We start from the raw sequence: 23,754 nt of genomic DNA on the forward strand, positions 1-23,754 counted from the left end.
GACAGGACACGGTACAAAAAAAAAAAATCTAAAAGGTATGATATACTGCAAAAAATTAGCTGAAAATAATTTATCTGACCCCGTTTGTTTTTGAAGACTTTCCTCCAAAGCTTCTGGAAATCATCCTAAGGAAAATATCTGGTCATAGCTTGACGGACCAGGTAGCTCAGTGTAATTGGTCTGTGTTTGTTCAACACATACCAGGAAAAACACATGCCGTCCACCTTGTAAGAGTGTTCCAGCAAACAAACGTTAGCTTTCATGCAGACATGTGGCCCACATGAGAAAAAGCCAAGAGACCTGACAGCTTATTTTTACATTTTACTTACATTTTTTCGCCGTCAGTTTACGTGTTTTGCTAAATGAGAGGAATGCTGTTGAGAGTTGAGGCCCAGAAACACGTCTTTAGACTTTATACACTTGTCAGGGAAACAGGAGGTCATGGGTAAATTGCTACACAGCAATTTTCCAGATTAAAAAAAAGGATTTAGGAATTGGGCAACCTTTTTGAAACACCTAAAAACATGTAGCAATCAAACAATGTATTAGTGACTGGAAATTATTTTTCTCATTGTTATCTAAAAAGAATATCTAACAATTTGTAAAAGGCTTGATGTTTAGAAAGTCTGTAAAACATCACAAAGCCCTTTAGACAACAGGTGTCAACATAAATATAAGAATCTGCGACAGGACATTAAGATTAGAGTAATGGTGAGGAAACCTTCCTACTTCAACAGCTCATAATTTAACATGAATGTTAAAGAATACCAGTGAAAACAGGCAAAATGCTGTTCAACAATTATAAGGGGGCTGGTTGCTGTAATGCTAATAAACATTTTTTCCATTACTTATTGAGAAGGATAGAAATTATTTCTTACAAGCCGTGTTTTATTAAAAAGTATAAAAACCTTTTCAGAATTTGTTTTTTGCAAAATACCTTGAGTTCAGGCTGGATGAAAAGCACATGTGAAAAGCAATGTTTAAGAGTAGAGTTTTGCAAGGGTGCCGTGGACTTGAATGTCCTCTGATTTAAACAGTTTCACTGTACCTCTGGCAGTATGTTTAGGCAGGTCATGATCCTGCTAGGAAGTTCCAAGTCATTTGCAGCCTCTTCCACAGTTTCTTCCAGAATTGTAAAATATTTAGCTCCATCCATCGTTGTATCAAATCTAACCAGCTTCCTGGTCTCTACTGAAGAAAAGCTCCCAGTAACCACCATGTGCTACTTTTAGGATTGTGTGTTTTACATCCACATTGTACTTTGCATGTAGACCTGAAAATATAGTATTTGTCTTAATAATAGTAATGATAATAATAATACACAAATGAATAGGAAACAAAATACAAAGCAATTATAATATTATATAGAAGTAATTATAAATAAATGCTGAAGCTGGTATAAAGTTTCAGTAGAGACATAATAACCTGACCGGGTTTCAAAAAAGAATAACATCTGAGTTATACTTAGTCTTCAAAGAGTTCTGTAAAGGATTAAATATGATTTTCTTATCTGCAAAACAGGACAATTTTTTATAATGTAAATTACAATCCGTTTTAAAAGACAAGATCAAAGTGTAAGGTATAACAACCTTGTATGTTGACAGGCCACTTTCTTCTAAAAGAGTGTAAATATGCTATGAGTGTAGGGAGTACTGCATACACTGAGGACCATAAAGTACACTCTGTTGGCCTTTGAAATGCTAGACACAAACAATTAATGAGTTGAAATCCTGGGGGAACATTTAGGGTAGGATTCAATATCAGCCAGCAGCTGTTGGCTTTCAGCCGGTCAACTTTCCTTTTCTCAGACCAATAACTACAAGCTTCAGCAGACCTGCATAAAAGTCAGCTTTTCTTAAGCACACAACAGGAAGTTAACTGAAAAACACACTTTTTCTTTGAGTTTAAAACGTGGAAATTGCAGTTTCAGGTTGGCTGACCTATGGAAAAGTAGGGAAACAAAAAAGCCAGCAGAAAAAGAATGATAGACAAGCATGTTGGCACAGAACCAGACATAACTCCAGAGAGATGACAGTGAAGTCTGCAGCCTGGATCCATCTCTGTCTAATGATTTTACATTTCACATGGCTGCTCCTCATCTGTTCACTATGACAGCCTCTTTTTTCTTCCAGTTCCTTTGTAACTTTTATTTAGGACAGAGGCTTTTAAGCTGCCATGCATCCCCCAGTGTTTGTATCATTTATCCTGGTTGCCATCACAGATCATGGCGCCAGCACAAGTTCTGCTGTTCTTGGATCAGAGAATAGGAGGAAGTAATCCATAAAGTGTGTGGTCCCTCAAGAGGACATGGGCAAATTTAGGCCTTCATTTACAAACTCTCACTCTGGACTCTTGTTCCCTCCTCTATCAAAAACATTTTATGGGAAACACCAATGCAGTTTAAAATCCAGACACTTTTAAGGAAAGCCAATAATAGGGAATATAAAGCATCTTTAACCATTTTGTTCAACTAAGAAGGAAGATATTAAAATTTCCGAATAGAATCATTGGGGAGATAGTTGTGTAGATGGACACCCAACTAAAGCCCTACTTAATCTTTCCAGTTGCTATCTGACGTATTTTAATTGGAAAACGTTGTCTAACGTAAACTGATAAGAATGATACACCTTAACAACAGCTTCCTTTTTCATTTGGTTAAACCTTAGCATTGTAAGCATAAAAAAATGGATAGTGCATTGGATAAGTATTTATTGTCCTTGAACGTCTGGTAGAACACCAGGAGGTCATTCAAAGGAGGAACAGAGTTTCAGTGGATGTGGGGTCTAGCAAAGGACCCTCAGAGTCCCATGTAGGAATGGCTGGGGCTTGAGATAAAGGAGACATAGAAGCTAGCTCGGACCCCGATAGCGCAGGAGGATGGTGGCGGTTTTGTGGCAACAGCGTCATCTGCAGAGTAAGGTAGTGACGGGGAAGGCAGGGACGTCAAACGGGCCCTCTGGCAGAACAGGAGTGGAGGTGGGGTGTCGGCCGGACCCTCCGAGACAAGAGTGGAAGCAACGTCCGTCTGTCCGTCTGTCTCTCTTTCACTGCCAGCATCATTGTGAAGGGTGAAAACTCAGGGAAAACATAAATGTATTAGATCAAACATTGTGCAAAGCTTATAATACAGTTTTGCAAAATAACATGAAATATTGAAAATTGACTGTATAGCAGACAAACAAAAAGGAGATCAGGAGTGTGGTGTTATCAGAGACTCCCAATCCTAAAATCTAATGTAGAAAACACCTTGATCAAGAATCTAAGTAGGTATTTGGAATAGGCCCAGGAAACCCCTAATTAAAATTAAATTGAGATGGGTTCTACTTTCTGTTTCATTAACTGTAAGTACCTACACAGTACTTTACAAAAAATATTACCATTTGGCAAATTTGTCCTCTACTAATTTTCCAAGCTGTGTTCTATTACCCTCCTTAACCACTGCATAAAGAGTCTGGAGAAAAGGTCATTCATGTCTTACAATCTTTCTACTTGGTTATTTCTAGTTGATGCTTTCTGACACTAAATGGTTACCTTGTTAGTATCTGTGTTTCTGTTTACACGAATGCCCACTTGCATGGTCATTGACAAATTCATGGAGATTGTTTTTCTCCTTACCACAACAAGATCTGAAATACTGACCTTGGGATAGCTTAACCAAAACAGCAAGTTTTTTTAGACCTCCAATGAAGAACATAACTCATCTGACCTTCCACCCTCGCCCAAGTTTTGCTTTGCACATCTGAAATCCATCCCTCACCTGCACCACTTGAAACAATGCTGGATCAGCAGACTATAGTCACCACAGCTGCCTGCAAGGAAGCACAGCTGCTCCACTCACCTTTCATTTAGCCTCTACCAGTGCTTAAATTATCATCTCCCTCTTCCTAGAAGCAACCTGGACAACAGCTCACACTAGCCAATCTGCAACAAACATAAAGAAAGCAAACTTTGCGCTGTTTTTTAGACTGTTTTCCCCATGTGACTCAAAACATTATTTACAAATGTGTTAAATGTACTTGGTGCTAATAGTGAGTACCATATTTTCCGCACTATAAGACGCACTTAAACTCATTAAGTTTCTCAAAAAATGACAGTGCGCCTTGTAATCCGGAGCGCCTTATATATGGATCAATTGGTTAATTGGTTGATCCATACTGGTTGTACACGGCGCTCTGTCAAAATGTTTCAGTACGACTGGTAAACTACAAAGCCGCACCGCTTGCAGCATTACGGCTACCGTAGTCAGGGGTGTCGCCGAAGTAATAGCGGTAAACACCTGTACTGTGCTTACTCCTAGTCCAACACCACTTGTGTGTGTATAACGACCCCAAAATTGCACCTTTCAAGAGACACGCTTACGATGCTGAGTTCAAACTCAAGGCTGTCAGCTACGCAGTCGAACATGGGAATAGAGCAGCAGCAAGAGAATTCAACAGTTAACGCTACTATATTGTGAATGTACTAACGTTTGATTTAGTGCATCAAACTGTTTCTTTTACGTGTTTACTGAATCAGGGAAAAGTTCCCTTTCACGTTTTAACTAACGTTTGATTTCAACTTCAACTTCATAGACTCCAATGCATTCCTAACGTGCGGTTGGCTCTATTCAATAGAATTCTATGTAGAGGAGACCTTACCATGAGAGTGAATGGAGTTATCAGAACGCTGGTTTGTAGTGTATTAATAAAGTTTGACTGACTGACTTATCTGACTGTTTTGTTGACATTCTCTTTAGCACAGCTCCATCTAGTGGATGCATAATGCAACCCCAGTCAAACGTTTGACTGCAGTAGCTTCTATTCTATGCGCCTTATAATCCGGTGCGCCCTATATATGAAAAAAGTTCTAAAATAGGCCATTCATTGAAGGTGCGCCTTATAGTGCGGAAAATACGGTAATTTGAGTACTCAAAATTTATATTGTGAAATAGAAGGTATAAGACAGTTGATGACAGATGTTTATTTTGAATCACCAGCATATCTTTTTTCATGTGAAGAAAGGTGTATACATCTTGGCAGACTTAAACTGTCATTTCCAGTCTTGTAGGTCCAACATGTCATCTAAGGATGCTTGCACTCTGGAATGTCTGCCACACTGAGGAGGAAGCCAGAGTGAAAGAAATGCAGTGGAAGGACATGCAAACTCCTGCACAGCAATGGAGACCTTTTTGTTTTGAGTTTACTGTGCTCACCACTATTCCACTGTGCAGCCACTGGTATGTACACAAAAGTAGCTCATTTTCCGCTAGTGCACCCTAGGTCTCATCTTATAATGCTTCCATACCACAGTTATGCAATCTAACCATTCCAGTCGCAAAATGCAGTGTTTCACCTAAGAGAGGAAAAAAATTATGAAACTAAAGTGTAAAACTGATGCCAGCAACTTTTTTAACATTTTTCTTGCTCCTCATGTTCTCCCTCAATTCCTTTTCTTCATGTCCATGTATAAAGTTACATTCCCCAAGTAAGTTAAACACAGTGTTTACTTGATTGCCATAGAAATTGGCACAAATAGAATATCATCAGTTAGCAGCAGCTCAGCTGAAGCATTTGGCTGGATTAATCTGACATAAAGGCAGCACTTTGTTGGTAATAGGGATTTCTTTGCCTTTGTTCAAACAGACCAGCATCAAACTGAGGACACATGTTTAATTTACCATGAAACCCTAGATTTCCTTCTTGTGTTTTAAAGCATGAAATTGAACAAATTAAATTTTAGTATTCACAGATCTAATGTCCGTTCTCTTCTTTTATCACCGTATCCCAGTTTTCTCTTCTGTTTTTTTAAATCAGGTATGTGTGCCCGAGGATACACTGAACATTAGCCAGTGTCAGGAGTGTTTATAAGAGCCTGGTACATACGCAGACACTCTGCACCAACACATCCACAATACCCAATAAAGGCAAAGAGAGCTGAGATGTGTCATTGTTGAAGAATGCACTAACTGTAAGTTGTGGTATGAATCACAGCAGCCTCAAATATAGCAATAAATTATTAGTATATCTGAAATAAAACAAAAGCTGTTAGGAGGAAAATGTCAGAACTTCAGTCTTCAAAGACTACATTCCATATAGCAGGCAGACTGTGCAACAGGAAAATATGGTCACACATTGTTTTTACATATGTAAATCACTTTTCAGTAGATGCCTTTTTAGTCTATCAAGTTTTGACCAATTACTGCATAAACCACTCTTTAACCCCACATCATGTGATAACTCTGTAATTTAATCCCGCATTCAAATACATTGAACAGGACATCATACAGATGTCCAATTGGCACAACCTGCAGCTCAGAAACATTAGCTATTGCCTTTAGGAGACTAAACTAGTAAATGATGGTTTCCACCAGGTTCCTAAGCTTAAAACAATTAATGCCTTTATGACATGTTTAAATATATTAAATGCAATGTTCTTTTCCAAGGTGTGTAGTTTTGCATGAGAGGAACTGACACAGAACATACAACTTGGCCTGAAAATTAATTTAAAAAAATTATTAATATAAAAAAAGCTTGTTAACATGACTGTCTCAGTGATTTAAAATGAAAGAAAGATATACACATGCAGCAGCTGTACTTTACATGTTACTATAATAACTTTGCTCTTGTGTATCTTCCACACGTATTCATCATTAAGATAATTTTTTATTACTTTCCCCAAATTCAGAAGTTTACATATACTACAATTACCATACCTTTAAACAATTGTTATGTTATGACTTCGTAAGTTTCTGGTAGATCAATTCAAAATACACAAGGCACACCTATGGATGTTTTTTAAGGCAATACCTCAAAACACATTTCTTTCTTACGTGACATACCTGTAGATGACACATTTATCTGCCTAAAAAATACATACAGTTGTTCAGCAATCAAATAATCTTAGAAGGAAAACAGGTTCTGTTTCCGAAAGATTAACATGTTTTAGTGTGAAATGTGCTTATTAACCCCAGAACAAAATGGAAAGACTTTGTGAACATGCTGGGTGACGCTGATAAGAAAGTGTCATTATTCACAATGAAACAAGCCATGTAAATATGGGCTGAATCACAAGAGCTGAAAGCCCACTCAGAAGAAGCCATGACTCAAAAAGTAACATAAAGCCAGATTTTAGTTTGAACAAGCACACAGGGACTCAAATCGTAATGTTTGAAGACCTGTCCTATGAACTGATAAAGTAAAAATTGTAATGTTTGGCCATAACGGCCATTGACAGATTTAGAGAAATAAAATGAGAAAACTGGCAAGCCTGAGAGCTCCGTCCTGATTGTAAAGTACTCATTGCATACACAGTGTTACTCTGTACATCATACACCCTTCGTTCCAACGCACACACAAAGTAATGGGGTCACAAGATAAAGGACTTAAAAACTTAATGTATGGCTATAACTTCTCTTTGGGTTTGGTAAATATAAAGTGCCTTGAAAAAGTATTCATATTGTTGAAATTTACCACATTCAAGACTGTTGGGGGATGTCTTTACCAGTTTTGAACATCAAGAGACACATTTTTCCCCATACTTTTTTTGCAAAATAGCTTAAGCTCAGCCAGATTAGATGAAGCGCCTGTAAACATGAATTCATCAAGTGTTGTCACAGATAGTTAATTGGATTTAGGTCTGGAATTTGCCTTGGCCACTCTAACACAGGGATTTCCTGTGGTAAGAATTATTCCATTGTTGCTCTGGCTGAATGTTTAGGGTCCCTGTTATGCTGAAAGGTGAATCTCCACCCCGGTCTAGAGTCTTTTGCAGCCTGTAAGACATTTTCCAGGATTGCCCTGTGTTAAGCCCCACCTGTCTTCCTATAGTGGTCTTAGGGAAGAAAAGCCTTGAAAAAACATGATGCTGTCACCAATGTGTTTCAGCACAGAGATGGTGTGTTTAGGGGGTTATGTACAATATTAGTTTTCTACCATGTATAGTATTTTGCATATAAGACAAAAGGTTCGATTTTGGTCCCATCTGACCAGACCAACTTTGTTCATATGCTTGTCTATGTGAGTAACCAGAGTTACTATTGACCTCTTAGCTGTTTGTCTGAGTAATGCTCTCCTTGTCTCACCTATTAGTTTAGTTGGGTATCCATTACTTGTTAGGTTTGCTCAAACTGTGGAAAATGTATTTTGTAAAACTACTTTAAACTTCTCCATAGCATTTTCTCTGATATGTTTGGGCAACACCTCGGTCTTCATGATGCTGCTTGTGCTGTAATTGTCTTGAACAAACATCTGAGGCCTTCACAGAACAGCAGGAATAGTCCTGAGCTTGATCTAAACACTAGTAATTTTATTTAAGGATATCAAAGTAAAGGGGCCTGAATATGAATGCAAACCATTTTTTTATTTATTTTGATTTGCAAATAAGTTGAAGGTCACAAACCAGTTTCCTTCCACTGTACAATTATGCAGTACATGTATTTGTCCTGTGGTTGTAGTGTGTAAACGTTCAAGGCACTTTAATTGTGTGAGCATTTTATTTTTGCTGTAGTCCATATCTATTGACTTTAACTCAAATGTAAGTCTAGGAAAAAAATCTGCAAGTTTAACATGCACCCCTCTTCACATTTCCTTTGAGTTCATATGATTACTGTCATACTATTCTAAGTTCAGATATGGAGCCAAATCCCCCAAGTTCTCCAGTATGTTGCTGAAACATTTCTTTGGGTTTGCATTATGCACAGCTTATTCATGACTCACCGTGACCGCTCAATAATTAAAAAGCTGAAATGGCAATTGTTTAAAAATTTAAACACCCCTTTTTGTAGGACGTGTGGACTACTTTGCTGCTCTCATTGTCTGACCACATTGACACTGATTAGTGTATTTCAACCAAAATAATGTTTCTAGCATTTCTGGTCTGAAGGCAAACAAAAATTACAAAAAGGGTTAAAGAAATTGAAAAATGTGAATAAAAAGCATAAAGAAAACTGCAGTTAATGTGTAATTTATTTTGACACACATTTTGTTTGTTCTATCTGCCCCAAATGATAAAATGATAGCAAATGATAATCTGCCTTTGCCATTACAATGTATTATCTTGAAGTTTTTAAAAAATAAAGTTTGAGTACATTTATGTTATGATCCCTGGGTTTGATACTTTTTATGTGTGTCTCTGTTTTCTTAATTTCCCTGTTGTCTGTCCTCTAGGTGTTGCTATATTAGTTATTTCCTTTGGGTTTAGGTTCTGAGTTTATTGTTGTGTTGTTTGTACATTTGGAATTATTCCCGTTAGATCTCTGTTAGATTTTTTTCATTGGGTTACTTTGTAACTCTGTTCAACTCCTCTGTGGTAATTAATATCCCTCCCTCAGTCTCCCTCCTTACCTTCTGCTTTAATTGCTCCACATTTTCTCCTGATTCACACTCCAGCGTTTGGTGTCATTCTCCACACCTCCCTCATCATATAGATTATCTGGTTCTCATTGTTCTCCGTTGGATCCTCCCATTACAATGTACATAATTTCCCCTCACACTGCTCATTATCTCCCGTTTTTCTGTCCGGTGTTCTGCCTTTTGACTCTGCCTGTGTTCCTCGTCCTGTTTTCCTTGTGCCCCTCTGTAATTTCTCTATTCTTATTTAATAAGTCTCGTCATGTGTATCCGAACGGTCCTGTCTGCACTTGGGTCCAACTCCAAACACATGCTACACAATAACAATTTAACTCAGCTGTCTTCCTAAATTAAATCAAACCTAAAAAAAGGAAATAAAATTAGAAATTCATGAAAATAAATAAAACATACACTGGATGGCGTGTCTAGACAGCAGTATCCGCTGATAGCTAGCAAAGGCCTGGGTTGTTTCCTGCTTCTCTCTGACAGTGACTTGAACATTCCCAGTATCCCTTCTGCTCACTTTGGTCTCATGACACAGCTTCAAGAAGAGGGCCTCATTGTCATATTGTCCAAGTAGAAAAAGGATGAAGCCTTGGGACCTCTCAGGCAACACAACCCATCAGTCTCTGCTTTTGATCTAATCTGTGCTGGACAAGAAAACTCAGCAGAGCTTGTTATTAGTCAGAGGGATGAGGAAAGTGCTCTTTCCTTTGCACACGCACTTTGGCTTTGCCCTCAGAGGGCAGATAAGCCTTCATACTAACTAACCACTCAGGAATCCAAAGATAACGTCTATTAAAGGATTGTACGCTTGCAGATGGATGTATGAGTACGTGACCACAGCTGAGTGTGTGTGACGAGCCAAGCCTGCAGCTATATTTGCATGTGCATGAGAGAATTTTATATTTGTTTGTCATCGCAACTGAGATCTTGCACGCATTATATTTGGCTTTAACAGCAGGCGTGCCATCTGGGAAGAGCGCAGCAATTGTTTTACTTTCCTTGACACAACATTTGGCAGACCCATGTTGCAAGGCAGAAGAATAAGTTTGGATTTCATGTGGAAGGAGAATTGTTCTGTATTCTGCAGAGGAACTGGCATAATTTTCTTTTTTCAACAATGAAATGACCAAAGTTTCATGATCATGACGACATGATCATGAAACTATGCCACAGAAAGTTGACATGCAAAGAAAGGATCAAAATTTAAATTTTTAACAGAAATTGCATCTAATATCAATATTTATCAGAGATGTAGTGGTATACATAATCACAGTGCGGTTTGGTTCGCTTCAATCAAGAGTAACAAATAAAAAGTGTCCACTTTAGAACTGACTGGAGATTTGGTCTGATTTTCTTTTATTTAATAAAGGATAAGTAGGTTTAGCCAATGGATGCATGCATACATGAATGGATGGATGGAACACCAGTAAAAACATTTAAAATGATAAATGCTGTTGTTTAGGAATTTATCTATTTTTAAAGACTGTGCAGAAATTTGAGAATAAAAAAAGTTTAAATCCCTTTGAGTTGTTATGGTGATTTGATGAAAATTCAATCTGGAAGACTCACCTACACCGCTCCGTATTATGACTCCATCATGCATCTCCGCTCCAACCAATCAGCGTCAAGTCTGCATTTCTTCTCAGCCAATCACCCTTCAAGGCTTCGCTTTTAAGGACCTCCAACCATGGATCTCCCTGCTCTCCAGCCGAGCTTCGATCCTCCTGCACCTCATTGCCACCATCTGACTTCCTAGCTCCTTACAACTCCCTTATTTCCTCGGGCCTCCACTCCATCACCAGTATCGGATTCCAGGGCGGGAAGACATCTCTAATCCTAAATCGTTCATTTAAGCTCATGTCATTCATAGCATTCATGTCTTCCTCCGGGCTCCGAGCGCCAAAGAAATAAACATCTGGTATTTAACTTCTCTAATCGGCATCTTTGTGTTTTTATTGTGAGTCTTTACAGGATTGAACTGATATTTAGACAGTCCAGTGTACAAGATGCATTCCAGATGCACCCTGAAACTGCTGGTGCTAGGAAATCCCCTCTGGTTAAAGGGACTGGTCGGCAGTAGTAGTATGTTGTCGCATATCACATGCTGTGCAACGTTCTGGTTGAATTCTGCAGGCACCTGGATATGGACTTAGAAGACTTGGATTCCAAGTTTACGTTCAGCTTGTTGTTTCTGGTTATTAATTCAATTAAGTGCAGAGCAAGCTATATACCTTTCTGCTGTCCCTTTCTGTCCCAAATAGCAGAGTTTAGTGATGGCTGGAAGTCCTCTCCATTTTGCTTTCTGCACATAAACATTCTGCATGAGTTCAAATATAAAACAGTGCTGGTTAGTTTGGTACGTGTGCACATTAAGGCTGCCAAGGTTTTACTAGTTTATCCTTATCAATAAATTCAAAGGTTCAGTACACATAATTAAAGATGAATTGATATAGTACACACTAGTTGATATTTAATCTATACCTTTTTGACACAAAGTCTTTGATAATATATAGATCATCCTGTCATGTCTCAGTTAGCATACTGATTATGTAATCACCTGGCAACTACAATCTGGCCAACCTAGCTTACTTACATCTGTTTACATCCTGTTGTCTTTGCTTAGATGGACCATATTTAAATGTAGCCGAGATCTCAAAAAGAGCTGCTCCCATTTGCATATTTTTTATCTTTTAGTTGTCAGAAAGCAAAATCAGATGGTAATTTATTCATAAACAATTTATACATAGAGAATACCATTTTAATTGTGCCCACCCTTAAACCATTACAAGGTTTGGGTTGCTCTTTGATAAAGTACTGATTCTGTTAAAACATGTCAGCAGACAAAATCTTCACTCACGTTATTGAAAGACAACATTTGTTTGATATTTCAGCTGCACACACATTGGCAATGGTCTGAGAGCAAAGTTAGAAGGTAAAGAAAGCATTAAACAGCTACTTCATTCAACATTTTCTCTTTGAAGTACCTGCAGACTCTCACTCCTTGCCTTCATCAGTCAGCAGTGCATTAACATCAGAAACTAGGTGCAGTTAGATGTTTTGGCTACAAGCCTACAGTTGACACTGAAGACGAACATGGAATTTAAATGATGTGTGTAAAAAAGATGTGATGACACAATCAATATCCTGACTGACATGTTACATTAAGATCTATATTTGTAAATACTTTTTGCATAAAAACACTGATGAATGAGATTCAGTTAATTGTGAGATTGTGAATTTAATTTAGAATTTTTTAGTGGTGAAATGTGAACATTAATTAATTAAATTCTAACCTCTCTAAACTGAACATACCACTAGTTATTGTTGAGGGTGAATTGGCACAACACTGATCATACAACATTGGCTTTCTTTCAATATTCTATTCTCTGTCATAAAAGTGAGAACCCTAGTCTAAATAATGAAAGGTCAGTGTCGCTGTTTTTTTGGACATTCACGAACATGATAACAAGCAAGAGAATTCACACACCAAACACTAGAAAAGGTATTTTCTTTTGTGTTTTTCACATGCACCATAGTTTTTATTTTTAACATCTAGTAAAGGCCATTGTAAATTAGCTTATGCCAATAACACTGTGGTGTTTGGTATTTAGTTATACTAAATCCTTTTCTCTTACCCAAATGAACAATAATTTATGACACTTTTATATTGAGGGTAATGCAGGATATACATTTGGCAGGAATCTGCAATTTAGGGAACCAAATGTCACTACACCCCTAAAAGCTCGAACTTTACCTTGCGAACCACAGCTAGAATCCAGAGTCCGTTCAGGATTTGTTTTATAAAACCACACTTCCAGGACAGTTTATGTTTGTTTTGTTTTTTTCTTTTTGGAGTAAAACAGTTGTATATTCATGCACTCTGAACCTTAATTTGAAATAACTGAAAACACAGATTATACATTGGTATACAAAATGGAAAGTACTTCCTTTTATAAGCTGTGTAGTCAAATCCCAGCATCTCCTTGAGTGTTCAGTTAGTCTTTTCTTTTAATAACAATGAGACTGAAAGTTTGTCTGAAATTTGTTAATAAAATATTTGTTCAGGATGGAAAAAAGTTTTGATTATAAATTTGGATAAATGATAGCCTTTAACCATGACCAACAAAATCTTATGTTTATTTTGGATGTCACTCCCAAATGAAAACATATGATGAACTTTTGATTGAAAGACTCCTTGCAGGTTTGTTTTTGGTAAATTAACAAGTTGTGTGTATTGCAGTCTTGCTGACTGAAGCACATCACTGAGAACTTAACTAGAATGATGCATGTGGCCCAACTGCACAGACCTCGTCATGATGCTTGGGACCTGTTTTGTCAGTTATGTTTTCCAGGTTTGCATTTTTCAGTGTAACCTTATGTTTTGTGTTCTGATTACTGAAGTGTCATTTGTTTTCTTGTGTGTGTTTTACATTTTGAGTTTTACATTTTGTTGATTCTTTTGCCCTCCGTTTAGTTAGTTTCCTTGTTTCCTGGTGTCATTTAACTGTTTTTATGTTCCCCTCACATGTGCAACACATTTAGTGAGTTAGATTTAAATCTTTTTTACAATAATCCCCCTAGATATTTTTGCTTCTTATTTCTGTCCACTTCTTTTTGGTTTTTATATCTGCCTTTTTTTGTCACTGTGCCTGTTGTTGTAATTGTTCTCCTGTGGTTTTGGAAGTTAAGTGCATATCTGGCTGGTGTTTGGTAGTGGTTTTGGAGTGCTGGAGCTGCATAGTGAGTAGTAGAGCTTCCTTAATGATGATAATAAATTGAAATTTTACAAAACCAGCAGGACATTGAACACAGGCAAGTAAACAGGAGGAACCGGTGGAGAATAATGAAACCAGAGAGCATAAATACTAGGGTAAGGAGGAAAATGGACCAATGAACCAAGGGAACTAATTGGGAGAAATCTGAAGCAGCTGGTGACAGGAAATATGCAGAGCAACTGAGGGAGGGAGGCCAATTAACCCAGAACAGAACATTAGGAAATCTAACAGAGCAGGAATAAGTAAACAATGGACTGCACTAAGATAACAGCAACTAAGAAACATAATAAACAGGGAGATAGCTATACCAAAATACTCAACAGAGGAATCCAGGGAAGTAACAAATATCTTAACAGAGTGCAGAAACCTGACAGTGGCACATCATGACATTAAGCCTGTTAGGTTTAAAATAAACTTGGATATCACTGTTTTTCTGCCTGCATACTGTCTGCATTTGGGTCCATCACAAAACGCATATTGTCACAGGCTTATTTTACAGTCAGTGTCAGATTCCCACTGCATTTTGAATAAAATATAGGATCAAATTTAATTAAATGCAAAGTTAATAAAATCACAAAAACCCTGTGTTGGCCATAAATTAGCATAATTTCAATGATCCTACTCAGTGTTAACAAGTACAGGGCAGCTGATATCACTCTGTTCTTATTGAATTGGAATAGCAGAATGGTGGTTTTAAATATGAGTGAAGCATGACATTTTCACTGCATTGCATCACAAGTGATTCACACTCTTAGTTTAATGAGAAGAACTTTGAGATGCCCAGTAAAGTCCAACTAGTGCCAGGGCCACCTCTTTAAAAAGGATTCATGCAGGGGTGTCCAAGTCCAGTGCTCAAGATGTGGTGGCCTGCATGCTTTACATGTGTCCCTTTTCCAACCCAGGTTATTTAAATGCCCGAATGACCTCCTCGTCATGTAATCAGGTTTAGAAGAAGCCTGCTAATGAACCATTCATGAACTGGAGTGGGTCACCCCTAAACCAATAGACTGGAATGCTACCAGTGCAGAGCTTGCTCAGTATTGGAAGCAGGTTAGTTGGAATGTTTCTGCAAGCACAGAGGTGTGAAGACCTTTAAACGCCGTTGTCAAGAAGGACAGCAAAGAAGCCATTTCTAAAAGAAATAACAGGAACGTTTTCAAATACAGCTGAGAAAACCAGGATGAGACTGCAGAGGGCTGCAATATTTTTTTGTGTGTGCAGAAAAGACCGAGAAACAAAAGTGAAGGCTACCATCAGGCCTGTACTATGCCATCAGCAAGAATGGATCATAACCAGCAGGACTTGGCCCAGAAGCCAGCATACGTCTTGAAAAATAAAGGCTCATTGTGCAAATATTCGCACTTTGTCTAAGCTTGATCTTTTTCTCAATGAAAGCCTTTAAAACTTATTAAATATTTATCATTGAACTTCAGTATACCATAGCTAAAGCTGTAAAGTTTAAGTCTCTAGGTTTCATAACTTTTAGCCATGACTGTAAAATGAAGTATGGTAAATCTTGGAAGGAATTTAACCAGCACATCAAGAATATCACACATCTTTCACAATACATGGTTACTATTTAACTCCTATAAAGCATTCAAAGGCCAGCCTCAACTGTGAAGATAGAAAACAAGGCCTATTGTTTTTCTTGAGCAAAGAACTCCTTCTACATGCATACCAGAGGTCCAAATTGTTGCAGCCCTGTTACCATAGAGACCATCTCAATAAAGCAGCATTTTCATTTCAGAGGTCGGTTTCAGCACAGCTAGCAGAACTCTGTCAGGATTACCCAGGCCTAATTAAGATTAATTGTAGCATTTATTCCTCTCCGTTTATTGTATAAATCAAGTGTGACAGCTAGGTATTGAGTCTCGCTGCAGGACTAAGGGATATTACAACAGTGGGTTGACATCAAAACACAAGGCCTCCCAAGGCAGGTGGTTTTTAGGCTGCAGTGATTCTGACAGGCTCCATTAGCCAACACTTAACTTTGACAGTGAAGAGTAAGTGCAGACCTGAGGTCCCAGACCCCCCTGGGTCCTGTTTACCTTTTACACCACTCTGGAAGATCCAGTTTATAAGACAGGGTGAATCCAAGAGAGTCCATCATACTAACACTGCAGGACACCCACAAAGTGAAAACACAATGCCAAAAAAAAATAAAATATAAAATATATTTGTCCAACCATGTCAAGATCTTCTGTGTTCTGCTTTCTGGAGTCTGCTGATACCCTCCTGTGGTTTCAAATGATCTGGTGTTAATAATCCCAAACCAAATCAAACGCCAGCCACCTGTGGGCTTTATGTCAACAAGTCAGATCAATCTTTGATCCTTTAGTCTGAGGATGGTTTCTTTGGGCCTCACCTTGCCATGCCACCAATGTTTTATTTGGCTACTGATCTGTGCTCTGATCCAACATATCAGGGAAACTTTCCAGCTGGCCTGTGTGTCTGAGCAGTAATCGACACTGGAATGCTTTTGGTCAGCAAGTAAATGGTTTAAGCATTTTGTAAAAAACTAAATGTATGGCTGGAAAATGCTAAAAATGGAAAGACATGAACATTGAAAATTTTTCAAACAAGATATGAAAGAGTTTTTTTTACACGTTTCTTTTTGTTTTTAAAAATGCCTCAAATGAAGTTGGGGAATTATCATGACAGCCTTGTTCCCTATCCTGACCTCTTCGATTGGACTCCCAGTGTCTTGTAAAAGTATTAATACCCTTTAAGTATTAATATATAAAAGTGGGGGCTGATTTTTTTTTTAAAGATATGTCTGCAATGGTGTTAGGTGTTTGTGTGCGCTTGAATACATCTGTTTGGGTACCTGAGATAGCTACAAAATTTAAAACTGTGACATAACACCCCTGACTTCGTTTGAGCAGTCTTGATGTTAAAATGTGTGACTCATTGAGGTGTTCAAATGGGCAGTCTGGTCTGACCTCACAGCTGAGCTACAACCATAAAGCAAGCTTGGAACACAAAGTGTTCTCCTGTCAGCTGCAGGAAGCACAGCAAATTATAACATAACCCCCTAACCTCACAAGATAAGAGAGGTGAATGCATATATTTTAAGGTTAGTGTCCCCAATACAGTTTACACTAATCAGTTTGTGTGCACCAGCTGATTTCAGTCATTTTTACCAAGACAGATGTTTACCTCATAATTTTGACAAGGTTGTGCCTAAAAAGAGGTCAGTGCTTTTCCACAAACCCATCCATGTCAGTGTGACTCTTTAGTTGTCAGCAAAGTCAGCATTTTAGTTAAAAAAGTGGACACCTTGTAATTTGGGCAACCCAGCACCAGTGTGATATAATAAGGCTCTGGTCCAGTAATCCTGTGGTATTTCAACCAAAGCCAGTTACAGACATTTTATTAAAGCTTCAGCATATTGTGTCAAATTGAGACAGAAATATAATAAATCCCCTTTAGGGAGGTTAAAACTAAAGCTAGAAGCTCTTAAATGTTTGATCAGTAGAAAAAAAGGCACAGTATAAATAATACGTACTAAGGGGGATAGATCATGCAAAATCCTCTTTTTAGCCCTTAAATACATTGTGTACATAGTCTGTAGGAGTGCAGAAAAGAAAATTTAGTCGCTTCAGATGCTGCATAGAAATCTTTATATTCTGTTTGGGTCATATTTTTCAATCCGTTCAGTTCTCTCCATTCTCTGTTACATTTCTTGAACTGTTACATCACAGTATTTGCTGCAAAAGTGCTAAATGAGGTCATGGACTTCAGGCTACAAATTTCTTGTAATTGCCATTTTTCTTTCTTGCTGCTATTTTGTAGACCAAGCTCAAATGCACCGAAGCTGCAAGAGAATAAGTCAAAATGCTTGGTTGTAGGGTGTATTAACCCACCCAATTCATTACACCGTCCCCCAGCATCAGAACCTCTTCAAAGTGTCTGGTTAAATTTAATTTTTCATGGAAATCTACCCACATTAGTGGGGAAATTCCTATTTTCTCACTTGAAGTACGAGTGCTACAGCAACCTCCGTCAGTATCAAGAAGGATTTGCCGAAAGACTTCCTCTGATTAAGCCGTCAGCTCTTTCTGTCTATGGAAACAATGTACGCAGCAAGGCGATAAGCAGCAGATTATTGTGTGTGTTGATATGACATCCTGGCCATTGTTTTGATAGCAGTAGCATCGTGCCTTCTGCTTATGTTACTGCTGTGAGCTGCTTTTTGCTCCTTCATGACAGAACTGTACTGCAAATTTTGAATAATATTATAACAAACAGTTTTGCATTGTTTTTGCCGTTTTTGTCTTGTTTTTGCACCACTAGATAGATCTCTGTTATCAAACTACAAAAATAGCTGAATGGGGTGGAGTGGAACGCTCTTTGACCTGTAAGGGGGTGGGTTGTGAAGTGCCTCAGTAGCATTTAAAGAGACCACACCAAAACAAGTTGCTCTCAGACGCACCTCAGAACAGGTAAAAGAAGAGCCTGAAGCTACAATAACAAGGAGTATAGACCAAAGCATTGCAGTTCCACTTTATATAGACCACAACTGAATGATTTAAGTGTTAAAAGGAAGAATTTAAAAGCATTACAGGTCCTTCTCAAAATATTAGCATATTGTGATAAAGTTCATTATTTTCCATAATGTCATGATGAAAATTTAACATTCATATATTTTAGATTCATTGCACACTAACTGAAATATTTCAGGTCTTTTATTGTCTTAATACGGATGATTTTGGCATACAGTTCATGAAAACCCAAAATTCCTATCTCACAAAATTAGCATATTTCATCCGACCAATAAAAGAAAAGTGTTTTTAATACAAAAAACGTCAACCTTCAAATAATCATGTACAGTTATGCACTCAATACTTGGTCGGGAATCCTTTTGCAGAAATGACTGCTTCAATGCGGCGTGGCATGGAGGCAATCAGCCTGTGGCACTGCTGAGGTCTTATGGAGGCCCAGGATGCTTCGATAGCGGCCTTTAGCTCATCCAGAGTGTTGGGTCTTGAGTCTCTCAACGTTCTCTTCACAATATCCCACAGATTCTCTATGGGGTTCAGGTCAGGAGAGTTGGCAGGCCAATTGAGCACAGTGATACCATGGTCCGTAAACCATTTACCAGTGGTTTTGGCACTGTGAGCAGGTGCCAGGTCGTGCTGAAAAATGAAATCTTCATCTCCAAAAAGCTTTTCAGCAGATGGAAGCATGAAGTGCTCCAAAATCTCCTGATAGCTAGCTGCATTGACCCTGCCCTTGATAAAACACAGTGGACCAACACCAGCAGCTGACATGGCACCCCAGACCATCACTGACTGTGGGTACTTGACACTGGACTTCTGGCATTTTGGCATTTCCTCCTCCCCAGTCTTCCTCCAGACTCTGGCACCTTGATTTCCGAATGACATGCAGAATTTGCTTTCATCCGAAAAAAGTACTTTGGACCACTGAGCAACAGTCCAGTGCTGCTTCTCTGTAGCCCAGGTCAGGCGCTTCTGCCGCTGTTTCTGGTTCAAAAGTGGCTTGACCTGGGGAATGCGGCACCTGTAGCCCATTTCCTGCACACGCCTGTGCACGGTGGCTCTGGATGTTTCTACTCCAGACTCAGTCCACTGCTTCCGCAGGTCCCCCAAGGTCTGGAATCGGCCCTTCTCCACAATCTTCCTCAGGGTCCGGTCACCTCTTCTCGTTGTGCAGCGTTTTCTGCCACACTTTTTCCTTCCCACAGACTTCCCACTGAGGTGCCTTGATACAGCACTCTGGGAACAGCCTATTCGTTCAGAAATTTCTTTCTGTGTCTTACCCTCTTGCTTGAGGGTGTCAATAGTGGCCTTCTGGACAGCAGTCAGGTCGGCAGTCTTACCCATGATTGGGGTTTTGAGTGATGAACCAGGCTGGGAGTTTTAAAGGCCTCAGGAATCTTTTGCAGGTGTTTAGAGTTAACTCGTTGATTCAGATGATTAGGTTCATAGCTCGTTTAGAGACCCTTTTAATGATATGCTAATTTTGTGAGATAGGAATTTTGGGTTTTCATGAGCTGTATGCCAAAATCATCCATATTAAGACAATAAAAGACCTGAAATATTTCAGTTAGTGTGCAATGAATCTAAAATATATGAATGTTAAATTTTCATCATGACATTATGGAAAATAATTAACTTTAGCACAATATGCTAATATTTTGAGAAGGACCTGTATATGTCCTCTTTAACTTTACTGGATATAAAAAGTGCACACACTCATACACATTTGTAAGGATTATGATTATTGATTAATTAATATTCATCAAGAATTATCATTTAAAATCATAATTTGAAAAAAAATTAATTTCTTAACCAAAAATCATTACTTACGAATATAAGTCAGAGATGTCCTCTGGTGTTGTGATTATGGGCTCAAAGCTCTTTAATAATTACAAATTAATAACTAAACCACAAACTGTCACTGTTTATTCAACCACTTCACCGAAGGTGGGGAAACTTCGACCTTGTTTTGACAGATAAATCACTCTTGCATGAAATAAACACAAACGCTTCTCTTAATTATATATATGAAGATTTATTGAAGCCATATAATCCTGATATACCATTATTCTGGTCCAAAAACCTTCACCTAACTAACAAGCACCGTTCTACACAAAAGGAATAAAAAAATGACTACCTAACAATAGTAATAAAAGAAAAACATATATGCGCAATTAGTGTCTATGAAGATCAAACCAGTAGTTTATGGACAAAATGTGTAATTTGGGTTAAATGGAAAGAGAAATCCTCCTGTCGTGTTGATGTCTCAATTGCAGCGATCAGCTGATGAAACGGTGAGGCCACGCCCCTTTAGCCACAATCAGCTGATCCCCCCAAATCTTGACAAAGGGTCATAAAACTCTGAGGCGGGAACTCAGTGGAAAATCTCCAGCAATAAAACTGGAACAAAGGAGTGGTCAGGCGAGGCCCAGACCACAGCTGCTTTGAATGAAAAACTTTTAAAAGTCCAACTTCTAACTCCTGGCTGATTTGAGATCAGCCGGACAAACATTAACCACAATTCAGCAGCGCTTGCACAGCAAATCAAAACACAGCTCAGCATAACATAATTCAATCAGTATTGCATGCAACATGTTAATACCTGAGATTAACTACTGGTGATCCTACATCACCTTAACTGCCTTATCCTGCCCAGACCTCTAAATGCACCTATCCGGTTTAATATGAAAAGAACGGAATTACTTTGATGTTGATTTCTGCTCTCCACCGGTTGAGGATGGATCAGGTCTGAAGAAAAAAGAGGGGAAGGGGACCACGCGTCCGTGATCAAATTAAAGAAAAAAGAAAAATGGTAATTTCTCATCCGTCCAGGAGGGGAAAAGATGAACCGTTAGTTGACTGCATTACACAAGGAGCAAAACTCATCTCCTTGGACATAGAACTTCTGTGGGTTTCCACCTGCGGCGGGTGTCGGCGTGGTCTTCGATCGGTAAATAAATCTCCTGATCTTCTTATATCAGACAGATTTCCAGCTTTCAAGCTCTTCCGGGAATGGCCTTGTGGAGCAAAAGTTCGCCTGCCAGCATTTGTCTCTCCAGATATGCGCCTCTGTTCCGCTGTCCTTTGAGACAGGCGGGAAATGGCAACGAAACTCTGCATCTCAGTCGGTTTATGCTCCCAGTGACGTCAGAGCTGCGACGTCTGTTGAGCTGCGCATGTCAAAATGTGCGACCAAAATGGATGGCCCCAACACACTCAGGTTTTTGTAATGTGAAAAAAAAAATGTCCACCTTAATGTGAAATATGTACCTTACAGTACAACCTGGTTCCATATGTATGTGTGCACACATTATGCATTTGATTGAATTTCAGACTTCATAAATAGTTTGCAGAGAGATTAAAAATGTATCTCACCGTACAAAGATATCCATCAAAAGATCCACAACAGTTTATCCAATCAGACATATCTATGTGAAACAGCAGTGGGTTTTTTTCTGAAGAAACATCTCGACCTTTTTTAAATTTCCCAAAATCTTGTGGAACATTTTGCTCGAATATAGCTATGGTTTGAAAACATATGTTGGCACAAATGTAACCCTGGGCTTCACCAAAAAAACATCACAACCACTGTGCTGGCAGCATCATGATATGGGGATACTGTTCTTCAGATGGAACTGTATATTTTGTCAAAGTGAAAATTAAGGTAAGTTTTGGAATGGCCAAGCCAAAAATAAAAATAAAAAATCTAAAATGGAAAATCAAGATATGGCATCCTGAGAGACCCTTAGTAAATTCTACAGGTATTTTTGAAGATATGTATTACCTTAAACATTATATTACTGGATCACAATTTATCAAGAGTGTGTAAATTTTTTTCACAGCACAGGGTTTTGTCTTTACAGAAAAAAACAAGATAATGTCAAGATGAGTTGTGAGGTAGGATTGAGTGGAGTTGATGAAAAGATTTAATAGAAAAATAAACTTACAATGGACCAGGTACAGGAACTCAGGCAGGTGAAAAAAAAGATAAACAGGTTGTTAGCAGGTGCATGAAAATCCAGGCAATAGACATGGCAAGAATCAGGACTGGACCAGGGCAAAAACTCAGGTTAGATAAAGGCAGGAGGAACCAGTTGCAAACAATGAAACACAGAGAGTTTAAATACCAAGGGAAGTGGAGTGTGAACCAATGAACTGGGAGAGGAGCTAATCTGGAGAATGTGAGACAGCTGGTGATCAGGGATGCAAGAGAACTTTAGGGAGAGTGACCAATTAGCACAAAGAAGCAAGGAGAGCAGGGAGGTGACCAGAATACAAGAAAACAATGAATAGACTTGCGAACTTAAACAAGAACCAGATCAATTGGAAAGTAACAAAAACTAATCAAGAGATTCATTAAACCTGAATGAACAGAAAAACACCTGGCTCAGCAAAAGTAAACAAACACAAACCTGACAGATAAAGCACGGATTTGTCATTTATGCTGGGCTAAACAATGTAAGACATAGGTAAAAAAAAAAAAAAAGAGAAAAAAGTTATTTGCAAAACATAAACTTTTATTTGCGCAGGTCAAAAATCTTTGGTTACGAGTCTTGCTTTTTTGGTTTTGACGCTCTCTGTTTTTGGTTGAACTCAACGAATTTTGAGTTCTGGAAACATGAACATCCTGGGCGGGACCTAAAGACGAACGCTGTAAGACGTTTCCCTATTGGTTAGCGCTGACTAAAGCAGCAGACTCTGATCCCCCGCATCTCTGAACTTCTGCTCGAACTGCAGGGCTTGCAGCGTCGCTTCAATGAGGAGACATCAACTCTACAGAAGAAAACTGCGGTCACGCCAGCCGACACCAGCTCTCTCTTAAAGATTAGCGTCACGCATAATCTTTACGGTAATGGAGCAGAAAGGACGCCGATCCTGGCAACGGTTGAGAAAATAAGAGAAAAACAGAAAAGTAACCTACAGAACATTTATATTAATTACATTTTTACAACTTTCACATTCATGTTTTATGTAAAAGAATAAATATTTAATATTTTACTGTACAGTTTTGGAGAAATATCTTGTCAAAATACCTCAAAATGCTCAACCATTATATGCATTTGTCCCACCTTCAGGAATTTATTTCTCCAAAACCATGAGAGGTGACAACACAATCTCTTCAGATTATATTAGAGGGTCATCTAT

The 23,754-nt window shown here is 38.5% G+C and overlaps 1 long non-coding RNA gene across 2 annotated transcripts; it reads right to left on the bottom strand.

The window, feature by feature from the left end:
* Nucleotides 1-1,891: 1,891 nt before the first annotated feature.
* On the bottom strand, nucleotides 1,892-22,695 carry LOC124858422. Of its 2 annotated transcripts, none has more exons than XR_007035829.1 (4): nucleotides 22,557-22,695; nucleotides 4,973-5,094; nucleotides 3,839-3,921; nucleotides 1,892-3,075 (listed from the first exon to the last, which is right to left on the bottom strand). It is a non-coding gene; the product is annotated as an uncharacterized LOC124858422 (long non-coding RNA). The 2 variants fall into 2 exon arrangements; XR_007035827.1 differs by having other exon boundaries at nucleotides 4,973-5,331.
* Nucleotides 22,696-23,754: the final 1,059 nt, after the last annotated feature.

Source organism: Girardinichthys multiradiatus, chromosome 2 (genome assembly GCF_021462225.1).
Source record: "Girardinichthys multiradiatus isolate DD_20200921_A chromosome 2, DD_fGirMul_XY1, whole genome shotgun sequence".
Classification (NCBI taxonomy): Eukaryota; Metazoa; Chordata; class Actinopteri; order Cyprinodontiformes; family Goodeidae; genus Girardinichthys; species Girardinichthys multiradiatus.